At 41.3% G+C, this 17,732-nt stretch overlaps 1 long non-coding RNA gene across 1 annotated transcript in view; it reads left to right on the top strand.

Moving 5' to 3' along the window:
* LOC120754649 (uncharacterized) overlaps nucleotides 1-11,627 on the top strand; it is a 127,581-nt gene extending 115,954 nt beyond the window's left edge. The window contains exon 3 of the long non-coding RNA XR_005701510.1: nucleotides 11,529-11,627. This is a non-coding gene — a long non-coding RNA (uncharacterized LOC120754649). The remainder of the gene's footprint in view (nucleotides 1-11,528) is intronic.
* The last annotated feature ends 6,105 nt before the right edge of the window (nucleotides 11,628-17,732 follow it).

Below are 17,732 nucleotides of genomic sequence, written 5' to 3'. Positions count from 1 at the left end.
GCTGAAGGAGGCAGAAACTTCCTAACCATTGGTCCACAGATCTGCTTTTCTACTGGGAAGTGCAAAAGCTGCAAGTAGGTAATGCTAAACACATGCCTAGAAAGGATTAGCTGAACTCCTGCACATCCCAGAGGTTTTTCCTTCTGCTGCATCCTCCCTGGAGAGGCTTTTTCACCTCAGCCCTCTGCTGGAATGTGCCTTAAAGGCATAATCAAGCTCATAAAAATTAAGTGGTGTGCAGTCGTCAAAACAAAAGGACCCTAACTAATTTTTTTTTTCAATAAATTCTCTAAAATCAATCCATTTGTGTTTTTATTAATGTCAGAACTCACAGCATAGTTTCTCTTTCTATGTTCCACAGGGCTGTAGGGGCTTTTGTTAAGGTTTGGGTTTTTTTCCACACCACTACACACAACGTTTTGGCTTTGAATTCAGCAGTGTTAAAGTCAAAACTACAATTTTTTTTAGCTTATGAACATCCTTTGGATCAAATCTAAAGGCTTACCTGTTCAAAGCTGGAATGGATTGATGTATGTGAAGGGATCCAGGATGAGGAGAGAACCCTGTGAATGCCAGGTAGTCAGTTACATGACACTAGTTTTCTAACAATGTACAGTTTGTACCTCTGGTAAGTTTACTCAGTAGTGCTAAAGATGCGTTTTCTTGATTATTCTTGTACTAATGGTAACAAAATGGGAGAATTTGTGGCATCCTGTCTGCACAGATCCTTTCCACACACTCTCGCTGCCAGAATGCTGATGGTTCAGCATGCGTTGCACATTTTAGACCTTCCCTGTGCTGGGGGAGAGTCGTGAGTCTCACTGCTTCAAAGTAGTCCAAATGTCAGTGCATTTCAAGTATCTCATGTCTCCTGTCTGCTGCCCTGTCCCTCTAACCCAGGGATTTTACAGTTTTTCTAAGTATGAGAGAAATCACTTGAAGGATGCCATTCGCAGGCAGGTTTGTCAGTTGGGTCCTTCTTAGCCCTCCTTAGAAGCCATGTGAGTCTCCTGCACAGTAAAACAAAAGGTTTTTGGTTGGTTCCTGATTCTTTAAAATCTTCTCTGGATGTATGTTGCTTTCAACTTGCCTGTTAGATCGTTATGGTCAGCCTGGGTTTATGTACGTTTGGTTAATTGTTCTAAGGTTGTGATAGGCCATCACATGGGAGCTAGAATGCAAGAGAATGTGAAGGAAAGAGCTGGACATGTAATTTGACATGATGGAATAGGTCAAGTATCCATTCACCAATTGTAGTTTATATTCCTGCCTCTGTGAGTGGCACTTTCTGAAGACTCTGAGTAGTCTGGGTTCTTCTTTCTGGTTTTGCCCATTTTATTCACCTACCATTTAGTGAGTGAAGAATTTATTATTAGTCCATGGTTTTGTTTATTCTTGATTCCCAGAAGTTTGGTGGCTGTAACCAGTGAATTCTCTGTAGTAAAACACTGATATTTGTGTCCTTAGAGCTGCCTACATCCATTCCTTTTTAAAAAAACCTAAAATATTTCTCATAGGCTTCCTCAATGATATCCTGATACAGTGAGTTCCAAAGGTTAATTACATGTTTTGGTCAAAGCTACTTCACTATCAGGGTCCTCTGGATGAGGGTCGCTGACCCTTTTAAGCCGGTGAACTAAAGCATACAGCAAAACAGCCCGCTGAGGCTGTTAGCTTGTGGGCGGCTCTTTGCCTTTCTTGGCTCCTTTTCATCAGGGCAACCTTCCTGAATCAAGCTTCCCCTCAAGAAGGTGACCAGACAGTCTCTGCTGGCATCATGGAAACAGAGATGAGGGCAATGCTTTCATTCTTGATTATCCTAAGTGTCGGTATTTTGGTTTTGAGAAGAGGTTGTGCCACGATCAGCTTTCCCCAATTTTTGGAGCCCGTCTGGTTCTTCCCTGGAGAGGCCTATACGGCCCTGCCCTAGGTGGGCTCAGCTAAGGTTCAGGAATGGCTGGGGGGCATGCCTGAACTCCCATGTGGCTAGTTCTGTCCACTAATGCATTCCCTCTTTGCTGTGCTTTAAATGTTTCTATATCTGAATGGAAGTAGGAATAATTTTGGAAGCTTGGATTAGAATGCCATGAAAAAGAGTTCCTTAGAGGAATGAAGAGCATGTAATTTAATCTGTGTTTGTAGCATTTAATATTAAAACCCTGCTATCTTATGTATTTTATGTATCTCTTTCCCAGAAGAAAGCAGATAAGGGCATCCAGTGCTTCAGCAGCTTGTGACAGTGAACCTGAAATGGAACCTGTGGTTGTAAATAAAATACAAGTGGTCAGGACACACTCTCATTAGCTAAGGTGTGCCAGTGGCACTGTGAGGATTTTAAGGGAGCCTTCAGGAGGAGATCAGCAAGGGTTTCCCATCTCTTTGGTGACATTACCTGGATGCAAGGACAGCTCAGACCTTGTGGCACATGTGGTGCGTGCAAGAGTGCAAATCTTGCACTTTTATACTGGTTCTCTGGTTACAGGAGAAAGAGAAGAAGGTTTCTGAAACATCTTTTCTGAACACATGGCCAGTCTCAGCCAGGGTCTCTTTCTAACATACATGATGTAAAAGATCATTTAAAAGATGAACTGGTGTTTGTCACACTGAGGAGACCAGCTTGAAATAGTCCTCTGGAGCACTGTTGTGTCTGAAAGCTGATGAGGACATGTTCCAGGCTCATGTATCTCCCATTTAAGACATCCCACTCTCCACCCAGGAAAAGAAACCAACTGGTAGTTCTCAATTACCACATAAAATTTATAAGGAGAGATGATATCTCTTAAATAACTGGGTCCCAGACCATTTAGGGCACTACAGACTTCAATCAGTGCCTTGAAATGTATCTATAAGCAAATAGAGCCAGGAGTGTTTTGTGCTACCAGGCCACTTCAGCAAATCACTTAAGCGTTACTTAACACATGCTAAGTGTACTGCACCCAAGGCAAATTCTGGATATGATAAACTCTTTGTCCATAAAATGTCCCCCTCTGGATAGTGCAGCACCACTTTATGACTAAGGGTGATTGTGTGTCTGCCTGTCTCAATGGGAAAAAAGCCTGGTAGTAGAACTGTTGTGCTGTACCTGTGTTCTTTGTGTGATTGGTCTGCTAAGTCCATAAATCTTAAATGATGGAATTTTGTAATATACCATATAACAATTGGCAAGTGTTGAGAGGGAGTGACCCATAACTCACATCCATCACAGTCTAGGAAAGCACAGCTCACTGTAGTATAGCAAGAAAGGAAATCATTCATACATGGGATGTTATTCACTTCAACCTTTCCCCTTTTCTGAATGCAGTCCGGATCTGTATGTCTGCTGTTGCATGCTCTGTGTGCGGGCATAGATGTATGATGGCATCACAAAAACTGGAAGGGGAAGAAATGAGATAGGAACAGAAAGGGGTGTGGGCAAATGTTGTCTGAGCTGATAGAAATTTAAGTGGTCAGGCTTGTCAAGGAGAAGGAAAACTGCAAGGCTGGAGAGTGACTGAGATTAGAAGTGACTTTTGGAGAAATGGGAGCTGAGATATTGCCTTTCAGTTCAAAAAACATGGGTGATGGCACAGGGGAGAACTGGAAATTAAAACAGTACATAAAATGGAAATGTATTTGATATAAGGACAACAAAATAAGTATCATCCTTTCAATTCTGGTCTGGTCCTCTGTCATTATTCCCAGATTTAATGCTGTACTTTTCAAAAGGACATGTATCCTATAGCAATTTCTGTGAAAAATTCCCTTCACAAAATGGCCAGAGAAGCTGAAGAGAAGCATTAATATTGGGACTTCATCAGTTCTTGGCACCTACCTGCCTTCACCAGGCTTGCATGCCCACTGTGCACTCTGCAGAAAGTCTGTGTCTTTTCCTCTGTGCTCTGGGAATGGTAAAATTAGCTTTAATTAGTTTTATACTGACCACACCAAGTTACCTACAGAGGCTGTGGTCTGACGTGTCTATGATAGAAACAGTGCACAGCAAGATGAACTCTGTCCCAAATTTCTGAACAAGCAGGAGAGGCAAAGGAGAAAGAATGGTTATTTCCCATGTGGAATGATTTCATGAGTTTGCCAAGGGACATAGAGGAATCATATGATAGAAGGAAGAAATGTCTTTGGATTTCCTAAACCCCAATTTAGCAGTGTAGCTGTAAGATACACTTCCTTTGTACTTGCATCCAGTTGTAGCAGGGTTGCCATTCCATGGTTTATACTTGGATAGATGGTTTGTGAGATCTCCTGGGAGATGGAGGAAGAGAAGGCTGCAACTTCAGGCAGCTTAAGTCAGAGAGAAAAAGTTTCTTGGTAGACAAGTTGAGAGCTGCTGGCTTGCTTTTAAGAGTAATCATTCTGCAACTTCTGATAAGACTTAAGTTCTAGGTTTCACTCTCTACTCAGGTTCTAGCCTGTGGCACATGTTACAAGTAATAACCCAGCACAGCTCAGACACAAGAGATCTCGTGTGCCACACAGTAGGAGCAGAGGGAGCCCAGATATTCCTGACCTTGATGCTGAGGCAATTTTTTTCTCTCAGGATCGACTTCCTTTGCAGCGAGTGTAACCCTTTTGTCATCTGAACCGTGCTCCCCTTTGTCATTGTACTGTTGGACGCACATCCTTGAACTTGGAGCACAAAAACCTCTCTGTTTTTTTAACTGATGGTTTTTGTTTTTCCTCTTTGGTCGATGCTGGGATCAGTGATGTCAACTTGTTCTATTTGGTTTGACAGGAAAATGTTTTCAGAGTTCATTAGGATGGCATCAGTTCTAACATTTGGCACATGAACACTTGATGACCTTCATGTGGGGGAAGAAATATGTAGGCAAAACTTCCATTAGTTTGAAAAAACACTTCCACTCCATACCATTCCAATTCCTGAACTGCAGCTTCAACTAGAAGTTTTGTGCAGTCCCTGTTTGTGATCTTCCAGTGGGCTCCAAACAGGGAGACTGGAACTCTTTGGAACCACTTCATAGGAAGTCTGGACTGAGGCTGCAGTTGGATACAGCTCTGCACTCACCTGTAAGGCAGGTGCTGCCAGCAGCCAGGCTCCTTGGTTCTCTTTGGCTCAGCTGGTAAGGTCCATCCAATGTAAAGGCAATGGCGTCCTATGCCTCTAAATGCACAACTTCCCTAATGCTTTCCTGACAGTTCCCCTCAGTGAGATAATTTCATTTGGCCACTTTGGGCTCATCTTCACCAATTACAGGGCTCATTAAAAGAGCTGGACTGACTGGCATTGCAGCAGCTGAACTCTGGGCTTATCTATAAAACAGGAAGAGCAGGTGTTGGCTCTTCCCTCCTCGGGGCCACCTGCCCTATGCTAACAGAGCCTCTGAGTGGGAGGGAAGGAAAATGCTCTTGCCTTCCCATGGCCTCTGACAATGAGGGGCCAAGTAACAGTGGGAACTTTTGCAGTGAAGAAACCTCTTCAAAAGTAGCTGGCCTGAGTCCACCAGATTATTCTCACTGACCACCACAGGAGTCGCTGACAGGCTCTGGCTGCTCTCAGCCAATGGGTTGAGCAAGGACCAGGTAGGAAGTGAGAGCCCATTTTTTTGTCATTTGAGCCTTCCCTCTGCCTTAGAGCTGCGTAGGTCCTGCCAAACAGCCCTGCTTTTCCTAGTGCCTGTCTTCAGCCCTCTCCTCTGACCCGTCTTAGCTCTTATTTGCCTTTTCTTTAGGATTCACTCTGTCTTTATGTTTTTCTCTCACATCCTGTAATCAAGTGAAAGGTGTCTCTCTGGACGGAGGGGATTTGTACTCAGCCTTTGTTTGCTCTTTCTTGACAGTGCTGCCTGCTGTAAGAAAAGCCAAATGCTGCCCCTATATTGCTGTGCTCCCCTAAATTACGGAGGGTGAACGTTTATGGCTGTTCTCACTGTTGCTTTCTCCATACTTTTCTAAATGATACGTTTTCATGAGCAGTTACTGAGATAGGCAGTCAGGACTGGTTTTTGAGGTGTGCCACTTAGTGGCCTGCACATAAAAATGGGAGAGAGGAGGACGATGGTGGAGGCTTAATACCATGCCTTGCTTAAGAGAATGTCCTTCAGGTGAGCAGAACTCTGAACACTGTAAAAGTATGACTTTAATTTTGCCTTTCAGATATGAGCTAAGCAGGGCTGTCAACACACACTGTGTTCTCCCTTGTCAAACCATTTCACTTAGTCTGTCAGCTGTAAACAGCTTAAGAGGCATGTCATTCCAGCATTATTATAGCACTTTTAGATTTGTTTTTAGATTGGCTCTGTATCTGCTCCTGCAAAAGGTGTAGATACAGAGATGACATGGGTTATTTATTATGTTACTACAAAATGCTGCTTGCTGTTTTGTGGTAAGCACTGAGTAACTCCATTTCAAATAATGGGCATTGCAGAGTAATAATCCTTTAGTGCCCTGGTAATACCATTGCCATATTTTGTCACATCAGTTGTGTAGCAGAGTGCTTTCTTCACTGGGGGTGTCTATGCCCATGCACTTCATTTGAAGTTTCTTTTTTTTTTTTTTTTTTCCCCTCCCCAGGAGATCAGGGAAGCAGAATTAAGACATGTGGAGAAGGAACTCTGATCAACAGACTTTTGTATTTTTGGTTTTTTTCAAAAAGTTGCTTTACATATTCAAACAAACAGTGTTTAAGCTGTTGATGTCAACTTAACTACTTCATCCCAGAACGTTTTGACAAGTGATTTTCAGTGTTTTGGTTTCTCAGGATTTTGATAACTCCCAAAAAGCATGAACTGAATTTATATGTCACATGTTTAATTCATTTGAGATGCATGTATTTTGTTGCAAAAGCAATAAGGAGGGAGTTAAAGGGACAGGGTGATACACTCCATACTTATGATAATCAGCTTCTTTACTGTGTTGTTACGAGAGAAAAATTGTTCAGAGATATTGAATAGGCAGGGCACTCAAACTTTTTTTGCCAACCCATCTGGATTGTGATTTATACGAATTGTTGGTGCAATTTCCCTGTGACTCTGCTGAAATCCACAGAACTGAACCCGTTCTCACTGCAGGGAGCCCGAGCTGTTTCTCTTGTACCTGGCTGCTGCCATGTGTGCGTTGTCCCCATGTTGTTGGCTCCCTGGAACAATGGGGATTTAATGTCACCTGCGTTCTGAGCAACAGGGAAGGACAAAGGGGGATGTTTTCTCCCCAGAAATGCATGGTTTTCTGGCTGTATGCATTCCATGGTATTGTCATCAGAAATAATACACAAATGTGAAAACTGATCTTCACTTTAATACTAAACTGGAGAGCGGAACAAATGTTTAAGGCAAAGTTTGTTTCATCTCTGTTTTGGGAATTAGGTGTTGTCCAATTTTGGATTGCTTCTTTTTCTCTGTTTACACTAAAGCAGAAAAAAGATGGGATACACCCTGTAGCTTCCTGGGCTCTTAGACAAGAAGCAGGGAAAAACACAGGGAGGGATTTGCTTTTGTAAAGCTCCTAGGCTGCATAGTATATTTTGCTCAAAAAGGTTTGTATTTCAACATCATACCTCAAAATCTTTTGAATATTACCCAGTATATGTTTGGTATTGGTACTTTTGTCATGAGTGCATGATAGAACTAGAATCACTGAAATTTAGAATTAGAATATCAGAATTTAGCATATTAGAAGTATTGAAAAATCCTCCTTTAACTTATTCAGTGCTCAGGATATTGCTATCCTTTTTCTACATCAGAATGCCACTTATTTTATTTTGTAAACAAGTTGTTTCCATCAGTACTAGGCAGCATATGTCCTTAATAAAGAAGAATGAGTTATTTTATTTTACTAATTCTTACATCAACTTAAAACATGTCAGTATAAATTCTTATATCATAGTAATGCTGCAAAGGTACATAGGAAACCCCATGTATTGTAAATACAATTTGACATTTAGTATCGCCCGAAGTTTTTTGGGATATTTTTTTTCCCTTCCTAAATAAGTGGTATTTTGAGTATTTTTCACACACACACACACACACACACACAAAAAAAAAAACCACCCAACAACAACAAAAAAACCACCAAACCAAAGTCCCAAACCAAACTCCAAAACTGTAGATGTTTCATCTAATTGTGAATTTGTACTTTTTAGGTATTAAAATGTCCTCTCAGTTGAAAAATCTCATTTCAGTTAATCAAAGTGATGGAGATCATAGGTGGCTTTTCAGACATTCCAGGGTCAGAGACCCTGGCCAGACACTCAGGTGTGATTTGCTTAATGCAGCCTTAGTTGCTGCAACTTTCTTCTGATACTGGACAAGTAACGTCTTTCTGATAGTTGGGAGGTTTTAGCAAGTATTTAATATCTGACTAAACTGTCTTTAACTTGGCAGGTTACAGTGTTATCTGCATCCTGCTGCACTGGGGAGGTGGAAGACAGCAGCAGGCACCTTTTGTTTGATTTTCCCCTAACGGAGAGGGGACAAGGGAAGAGACCTGACAGTGAGAGGGAGGTGGAGTTGCCTGTGTAAGGAAAAAAATAGCCTCTTCTGCAAGAATGAGGGGCTAGGAAGACAAAAAATAAGCATTTTCAATATATAACAAACAGAATTATCTGCCAAAAGGGCAAGATAATTATCCTAATGTGATTTTTGACCAAGATAAATTCACATTATTTTATAAACTGGGTAACAATTTGAATCTTATGCAAAACCTAGAAATAAATCTAAGAAATATGATAATGTAATAAAATTGAAATTATTAGCAGTCCAAGTGGCATACTTGAGGCAGTAAAACCTTTTAAGTTCCAATGGAAAATAGGCTAGTAAACCTGGAGTAAGTTACTCTACTGTAATCACTTGATAAATAGCTACAATGTTTGGAAGAATTGATAGTGTCATTACAGCAACATCCCTTTTTATAAACAGCCTGGTGCTGATTTGATTCTAATTTCTGCCAGAGGAACAGTATCAAAGTAGTGCTGCTCCAGCAGTGTCACCTGTGGGGTGAGCAGGACCTGAAATGAGCTGCCTGAAAGTGAAGGTTTTTCAAAGGCACAGATTCTAATTCTGGGAGTCATGGAGGAGGGTTGAGTAAATTTGGCACTGGGAGAAACTACAGAGGAGATGCCTGACGAAGAGAAAGCATGAAGTGGACAAAACAGGCTCCTCTGAGTGCACAAAATAGTGGGAAAACAGTGGGAGAAGCTGAGAGGTTTGAACATGGATGTGTGTTTGATTTCTCGTCACAGAGAATTCTGCTGGGCCAGTGTGGCCCTACTACCAAACTGCAGCTCTGGTCTCCCTGGTTTAAGGCACCAAAGACCTAATTTTTAAGACATTCTTAATAATTACAGCATCTTTGCATACTTGTGGACACTGCGTCCACCTTTTTCCCATGAACACACCAGAAAAATTAAGATTGCTTTTGCAAAAATACATCTTTAACAGTTCTCTGGTTTTGCACTGCAAATACTGGATTTTACCCTTCTTGAGTATGGAGTAGGTATCAGCATTGTACTGACGGCTGCTATGATGGTTGAGGGCAATAAATTTACATTTGTGTGGGGAAAAAAACCGAGAACACATGCTTCTAGGCTGGGTCTTCTTCCAAAAAACAACAAGAAGTTGTCTTATTTTGGGAATGGTAGGAAGAAAAGCAGGGCTCCATAAGGAGAGAAGAGGAGGAACATGTTTAATAGTTCTGTCATGTTAGCAACAAACCCCAGAATAAACAGAAATGCAAAGGGGAGAGGTATTTATCTTTTTAAACAAATCATGTGATAAGCTTCTCCCATAGATTGGGGACTAAGTGAAATATGTAAAATAGCTTATTGAAGAAAAAATTGCTTCAAGTGGGACTGAATGGCTCAAGAGATTAGTGATGGGATAATAGCTTTTCTCCATTTAAGTGGTAGACCAGTTCAAATCAATTCTAGGTCTCTAGAGACTGGAAGGTGTGCTATCGTATGACTCCTCTGCAGTTATTTGAAATGATTTTTTGGTCTCAATTCCATCCTTAGTTGCCAGAAAATTATCCCCAACCCAATCAGCACTGAATTGCTTTGAGCTAACTGTTGTATCCTCCCCTAAAGATGCACAGCCCTCAAGGCTGTGTGTGGGAATGGCAGCTGTTTTATTTAGCGCCACGTTGCTGGTGAGAAATATTTTGTCCCCCGTGGAATGGACAGATTGCACAAAAGAAGAGACAACTTGGAATATGATGCAATGTAAAATCATTCTTTAAATAAATGCCGTGGCTCGTTGGCTTAATGCAGATTTCTTGGGAGGACAGGACTACTTTTGGACACTTCCAGCTACCCCTCACTTGCACCCAGAGCCTGCTTCTTTGCCTGCAGGCTGTGTCACAGCTTCCCCTACATCCATGTAAATCACAGAGCAGCGCCACAACTTGGAAAACAGCTACTGGTCATAAGGAGCAACTGGAAAATTCAAACTGGCGCAGTGCCCTCCAGGATTTTTTTGAAGCATCTAATGTGTGAAGCTGGACCAGAGAAGTGATGTTAGGGACCATGCCAATGTGTGGCAGCTTAGAATCTTGCCTATGTTTTATTCTGAAGTATTACAACAACTAAAATAGCAGACATTGATTATTCTGCCTAACGCAAAGATTAAGCAAACAAGTAAGAAGCAATTCTTACCCAGATGAGGATGATTTGGATCTTTTAATGTCTATAACAGTATGTCTAGAGCTAGTGAACCACAGCAGAATTCTTATTATTCAGGAAAAAATAAACCCGGGGTGATTAGAGAAGAATCCCAACAGTTTTGTGTGTATAACTGCTTGGAAAAAACAAATAGAATATTATGTCAATGTAAAGGAGTTGGAGAATTGAAATCACATGGTTATTGGTCACATTTTCTATAGAACTGGTGCAATACAGAATCGCTTGCAGGAGAAATTCTATTTTTTGCCTTAACCCAGACAGCTCTAGGTTTAAGAACGCTTATCAGGGTGGAAGGCTAAAGGGGTTAAAGAAATAAGGCATGACAGAGGTGACCTATGGGAACTTTCATTATTATATGGAGCCTTGATGAGTGAAATGAGAGGAATTGCTGAAAGGCTGAAATGTCGAGGGAGCAATTGCAAGGTAATCTATTAAGAATAAGTAGGAGGCTGAACAGTGTGACTCAAAAGGTTGGAAATATATGGAATAAACTGCAGTGTAAAATCACAATGATTTCTAGACCCAATCTTAAAGCAATCCATCTATGATTTTTACAATGAAACGGGGATTTCTATATGTGTGTATGTGAGAGGCAAAGTTTAAGCAGATCAAATTAATTTCTTTCTTTTCATGTACTCCCAATATTTGTAATGACCAGGCCTGAATGAGAAGTTGTGTTCTGAATTGTGTGGCTATAACCAGGACAATGTGCCAGGATTTTTTTCTGAGGGGTTTTTTTTGTTTGTTTGTTTTTTTTAGACATACAAATAAAATGCTTCACAGGCAGTTTTCTGTGTGGTGGTTTTCCTGTTTTGCTTTGACATTTTTAACCTGAATTTAGTGTTTGTAAAAGGTACTATGTGATGACATTGTGTAACTGAAAGCCTCTCTTTATTGACAGGTCATGAACACTCAAGGCTGGAGAAATTTCTCGGTGTCAGACTGCAGAGGTACACCCTTCCCAGAGCCTGAAGGAACAAACTTCCAGGAGGAAAAATGGTAGGTCTATGTCAGTCAGTCCAGTCTTATGTTAAATGTGGCTGCTTGGTTGTTTTTAAAGAGCTCGTATCCCAAGGATGTGGAGAGAGGCATGAAGAGTTACCCAACTGCTAGAACAACGCAGGTTATTTTCTCTGTGTTCCCCAGCTGTGGTTACAACTTTCTATTAATGCTTTGTCCACTAGTGGCTGGAGTGAGGCTTGACCTCGATTACCAAGTGTATTTTGGTGGAGCTGATCCAGCAGGATGTCCCCAGCTCCCCTTGTGGTCCTTGGGAGGTGGGGTTCTGTTTGCTCAGTGCCTGTCCCTGTTGCCAATCTTTTAGGCCTCAATGTTAATCCTTTCACAAAGCTCATGTAGTTTCAGACTTCTACCTTTCCTGGCTTATTATAGCCCAGGAAGATGAGATGTGACTATGCTGAGATACAACCCCCAGTGATGGCACTTTATAATACTGTATAACTGGAGGATTGCTATTGTAGACAGAGAAAAAGGCAATAAAGCAGCATTGATATCCTGCCTGCCCTCTTACAGGAGTTATTGAATCAAACCTACCAGAACTGCCAGACAAACAATTTGCAGCTGCAGTCTGAAGCCTGACAATGACACAGAATCAAAAAGAAATAGTTGGAGTGCATGGGCTTGTGAACTCCTCTGTGACCCACCACAGCAGGCTCCCTAGGATTGTTCTCCTCTTTCTGGTCCTTTGCCTGCACAATTCCTTTTCTTGCCCTCTCTTTTCCTCTCTCCCATTTTCTCCCCTACATTTTGCCATTTTCAGCTTTTCACACCTTTTCCGCTTCTTTTTCCTTCTCTCTCTCATTGCCTCACTATTTCCTTCTGTTGTCTCTTGCTTGTTTTTACTTTGTGAGTTCAAGTGCTCTCCTGTGTTTTTCAGTGCCTCCTTTTCCCCAATTCTTTCTTGATTTTGATTAATTTAGTTCCTGCCCTCCCCAGTTTCCCACAGTCTTTCCTATTTTCCCTTCCTTGCTGTGCCTTTTTTTTCTGTTTTTTTCCCTCTTCATTTTATTACTCATTGTTTTTTCTTTTCCTGCCAGTCCTACTACCTTCATTTTTCTTGAGCCATATTTATTTAGTAGCTCTGTGCTGCTCTTACCCCTCAAATGTGAAGATTTAAACATTTCCTGTGCACTAGAATTTCCAAAATGCCAATCCAGCTCAGCTAAGGGGAACTGATGTGGTTTGGCTCTAATGTCTATGGAGAGAGATACTGCAAAAGCCAGCAGAACAGTAGCACTGGCCAATGCTCTTGTTTTCGTGACCCTCCTCTTGCAGGTGGATTCAAAGCTTATCAAATTAATGGGTTCTGGATCAGACCTGGAAGTAACAACACCTTATCAGATTTCTATCCTTTATTTCAATAAAAATCCCAATACTCTTGGTTTGGTTTCGTCTAGTATTTGCTTTGGGTCAGGACATTATGTTTAGTTTGTTTTGTTTTTGTTTTTTTTTTCAAAATAACTATTCTAAAATACATATAATGTATGTAGGGGTCAATGAAAAAGGACCATACTATGAAATATATTCAAGCTTTTATACATATAATTCCTAGTTTTTGGATGCCCATAACAGTTATCTAGCATTTTGGGAAATATTTTGTCATTCTCTTTCTTCTAACCAGTATCTAACCATTAGCCTTCTAAACTTTAGCTGTTTGGTCTACTAAATGTGTAGCAGGGGTTTAGATGTTACACAAATTATTTTTTTTTTCCCCCCACTCATCCTAAGTTACAAACTCAGCTTTTGTTCTGGTATTGATGGGGCTATTTGCAGTTACTTTGGGTTCGTTATGTTCCTGGATTTACTTATTTTCTTTGTTCTCTTTGTCCAACAACTTCAACGTACAAACATTTTGATTTGTTGTTCTTCATGATAATATTTTGTGAGATGTTATAGCATCCTTCCAGTAGTTAAATGCAGGCTTCCAAGAAGGGTGAAAAGGGCTTTTTCCCAGTGGCAGGGAGTGATAGGACAAGAGGGAATGGCTTTAAAGAAGAAGAGTAGGTGTAGGTTAGATATTAGGAAGAAATTCTTTACTATTGAAGCAGTGAAGCACTGGAAAAATTTGCCCAGAGAAGTTGTGGATGTCCCATCCCTGGAGTTGACCAAGGTTGCACAGGACTCTGAGTAACCTGGTCTAGTCATCTTTAAGGTTCCTTCCACCTCAAGTTGTGATTCACTGAGTATTACCCAATTCTTTTCAAAAGGTGGTTGTTCTTGCTGGTTATTTCTACGTTCTAGGAGACCCTCACCATAAGGTGACTTCTTGAGAGGGGTATGCTGCCAAGGCCAACTCCCATTTCCCTCCTCATCCCTGGAAGGCTCTGGAGCTGTGGAAGCTAAGCTGTCTGAGAAAGGAATGGGGGTACTAACCATCCCATAAGTGACTATGAGAGGCCCAGGAACCAAGTCAAGCCCTGATGCTGTTGACATGATACCACCTTTCCTTCGATAAAATTATGTCTAATAGGAGCATGAGAGAAACCCCTCGTTCCTCTTCTCTTTTGTCTGCCTCCTTCTGTCTTTCCAGCTACTGCTCCTGTGAAGTTTAGTGCTGGTGACAATTGGGGAAAAACAGTTCCTGTCTAATCCAACCCTTTCTGCTCTGATTGGATTTTTCTCCTTGTGTCTGCTTCTTTATTTGATTTAAAGCCTTCAACCCCTTAAAGGTTTTCCATTAAGACTTGGAGCACGGTTTGGAGTTGGGGGAGCAGTCAGAGCATTACCTAAAAAGTGCCAGTTTATTTTTAGCTAATGGAAGAGAGGGGCTGATTGGATTAGGCCAGCAATGTGAGTACCTGGTGCAGGCTGCTATCAACACATCAACAGGGGAAGGGTTAAGTACAGTTTCTTTCACTTTCTCTCATTCACCCCTTTTACCCTCCCCTGCTTTGTCTTTCCTCACCCAGTAAGTGACACTTGCAGCAGCAGCAGTGCAAATTCTTGGGCATGTTCTAATACTGGTCAATGCGGGAGTAAATCCCTCCTGCTGCCCTGCATTTGCCACCTGACAGCAGTGGATGCTCTGGAAGACCAAGAGGTAAACTTTTAAAGCTTCACCCTGTGTTTTAGCCATGTGACAGCTATTAAAGCAATTGGGAACCAGGTGGCTAAAATCCAGTGCAATTCTTTGTAATGGTACCCCTGAGATGCCCATCTCCTTTTAGCGCTGCTATTGATTAGGCAATTCTTGACTTTGAGAAACAAAATTGGTGCGTGCATCAAGGTTCTTTTCCTCAATTTGGCCTGGTTTGAAATGAATCATTCACCCTTAGCCATTATTGTAAACAGCTTTAAGCTTTGATACATTTCAGTGTGATTTGAGTTTTCTCTCCCCCTTCTCTATGGAGGCCTGTTGTTTACTCGTGCTTTACTAGGACATCTCCAGGGCTGTTTGGTCTTTATCCTCATCTCCCACATTGATCCTGTTATGTTGTCCAGTGTGGTTGTCCTAGCTCAGTAAAATGCTGGGGGCTTCATTTAATGGCTGGTCACAGTGCACAGCGGGCAGGATTGAGGCCAAGGGGTACCTGGTTTTCAGGAGGTGCAGTGCATTTTATGAGGTAGACCATGTTGCGCTCTAGCATGGGGTCCAGCCCCGGCCTCTGCCTTGACTGAATGGATGTGGAGTTCTTAGAGGGAGTACAAAAACCTTGAGAAAGTTGCTCCTAAATTCAGGAACACTTAAGGAGTATTTGATGATTGCTAGGGGCTGAAGTACCACGCAAAGGTACGAGTGTATACTTCTGTTTGTGAGAAGGTGAAAATAATTGTGTGAAAATTAGGAAGGCAGGTCTCCATCCCCCTTAGGTTTTGCATTTCCCTTCCAATATCTTTCCCATTCCTCCTTATTTTTCTAATGTATAGGAAGATTTTTCAGCATGTTGTGTCCTTATTTGAGGAGAGACAGGACAGGTTCTGCATGAGCACTTCACTTTAGGAGTTTAATGCATCACACTAGTGTATGTGGGTTTTCCAATCTGTTGATTTTGGATGTTCTAGATCATTCTTGTGAAGTACTGCCACAAGTGACTGTCATTGGATAGATTTTTCCTGCAATAAAACCCAAAGTGAAAGCTGGGCTGGATCTAGATGAAAAAGCTCTCAAGCCAGTCCAGTGATTCAGCAGCCAGGTATATTTCTGTGATGGCTCTAGAGCCTGCTACTGCATCACTTTTTGCAGTGCTTTCCCTCTCCTCCCCTTACTACTTAGCAGTAGTAGTAGTAGTACATAGTAGTCTCCTTAGTACTCTCAGTAACCAGGCTAGAGAAGGTGGTATTTAACAATTCTGGATTGCCACCAGACCTTTGTTGGGATGTTTGAGTGTGGAGTGAGATGTAAAAAAGGGAATTGGAGATGGAAAGGAAATTCAGAAACACTGGCTTCAGAAAATCAAATGTTTCTTATTCCTGTTTTTGTTCAAACTGGGAGAAAACAACTCCTCAGGTGTCACTGTAAACTTAGGAAGTCCATCACCCCATTGCCATAGAATGTTGATTTAGGAGCCCCACAAGTAGTTTTATAAGACATCCATGTCTGTGTTGAGCTGGGAGGTTGTCAAAGCCCAAAACATTCTGTTTGAACAAGCTGTTGTAGTCCATCATCTGAAAATTCAGAGTCAGTTTCATCAGAAAATTCAGCTCATCATGAGCTTAGTGTGAAATGTGATGCCAAGATTACATGGACAGCATTGCTGTCGGATTGAGATGGAGCTCCAAGAAAAGGAAAAGTGTGTACCACCTCTCCTATTCCAGTCATTGAAAGGTTTTCTAGAAGGATGAAAGTTTTTCTGGAAGGATATTTTTAGAAATCCTAGCAGAATGGCAAATCCCAAGATTTGTTAAAAATATATATACACATACATATATAGATAGACGTAATGAAATGATACAGAGCACAGATAGTGCAGATTGTTGAAGCCTGTGTAAAAATACGTGCACCTTTGGTACTGGGGGCCTTGCCAAACTAATTAATGAAGCATATGCAAATGTTCTACTTTGCAAACATACTTTGTGTTTCATTGGATTCTCAGAAAACAGTATGGGGAACCTGAAGGGAAAGGTATTTGATCTTTAAATTTTTGTTGTTGCAGGAAAACACATCCCTCTGTTGTTTTACATTCACAGCTGATGTTATGTCACGAAGTCTAATATTTGTAAAGAGCTTTATATTTAAAGGAGGTTAAAACCTCCTCTGTTCTAATTGAGCTTCCTCAGCCACACATCTGAAACTGGTGGTTTTTGACAAATATTTTGAGTGGAAGTAGCCTCTGTGCATAGAACATAGAACTTATCAGAAGGGAGGTACTGCAGACATAAAAATGGTGAATAGCAGAAGGGGAGATCCTTCTCCCAGAGTTCACTGAATGGGCTCATCATCTGTGACTCTCACTCTTTTCTGCCACGTTATTGCCATTTTACAGTCCAAAACAGAGGGCCAAAGAGGTTGTGAGAACAGAGCAACGCTTTAATGGGGAGAGAGGAGAATGTGTGTAGCTGTCTTCAAATGGCATCTGACTCTTTTGTGTTTTGCTGTCCTTTTGAGCTTAATTGCCAGTGTGTTTTCCAGACTGGGGAAAACAGCAGGGATCAATAGTGAGAGGAGGGAATTAATATAAAATTTGGTTCTACCCACGCTGTAATCCTGTTTATCTGCAAAGAACAAACATGGTTCTATTGCCTTTCCTGAGCATAGGAAAGATTCTATGGTTAATGTATTTGCTATCAGATCTTAAGCATCCCTGAGCCAACATTCTTGTCTGCACCTGTCTGTTATTTTTGCGTTTGTCTTTTCCCCCAGCCTAAGTGTGTCTGAAATCCTTTCTTCCACCTGTTTCAGCCTTACAATGTTCAATTGCTGCTTAACATGTCTCGTGATCTCTTTGTTTTGGTTAATGGCTCCTGTTGCTTCATTTCTTAAAGGACCTTACTTTTTGCTATATCTTAAATAATGGGCTGTAAATGTGTCCGAAGTTCTAAGCACTACTTCGTTAACTGCTTCACAAGAAAATGTTTAAGTATGTTAAAGTATTAATTACAATATAAAAGTGAGAAACAGTTATGTCCAGATATTCTTTAGCTAGGA

The sequence above is a fragment of the Hirundo rustica genome, chromosome 6 (genome assembly GCF_015227805.2).
Source record: "Hirundo rustica isolate bHirRus1 chromosome 6, bHirRus1.pri.v3, whole genome shotgun sequence".
NCBI lineage: Eukaryota > Metazoa > Chordata > Aves > Passeriformes > Hirundinidae > Hirundo > Hirundo rustica.
This window is presented reverse-complemented; position numbering and strand designations above follow the sequence as displayed.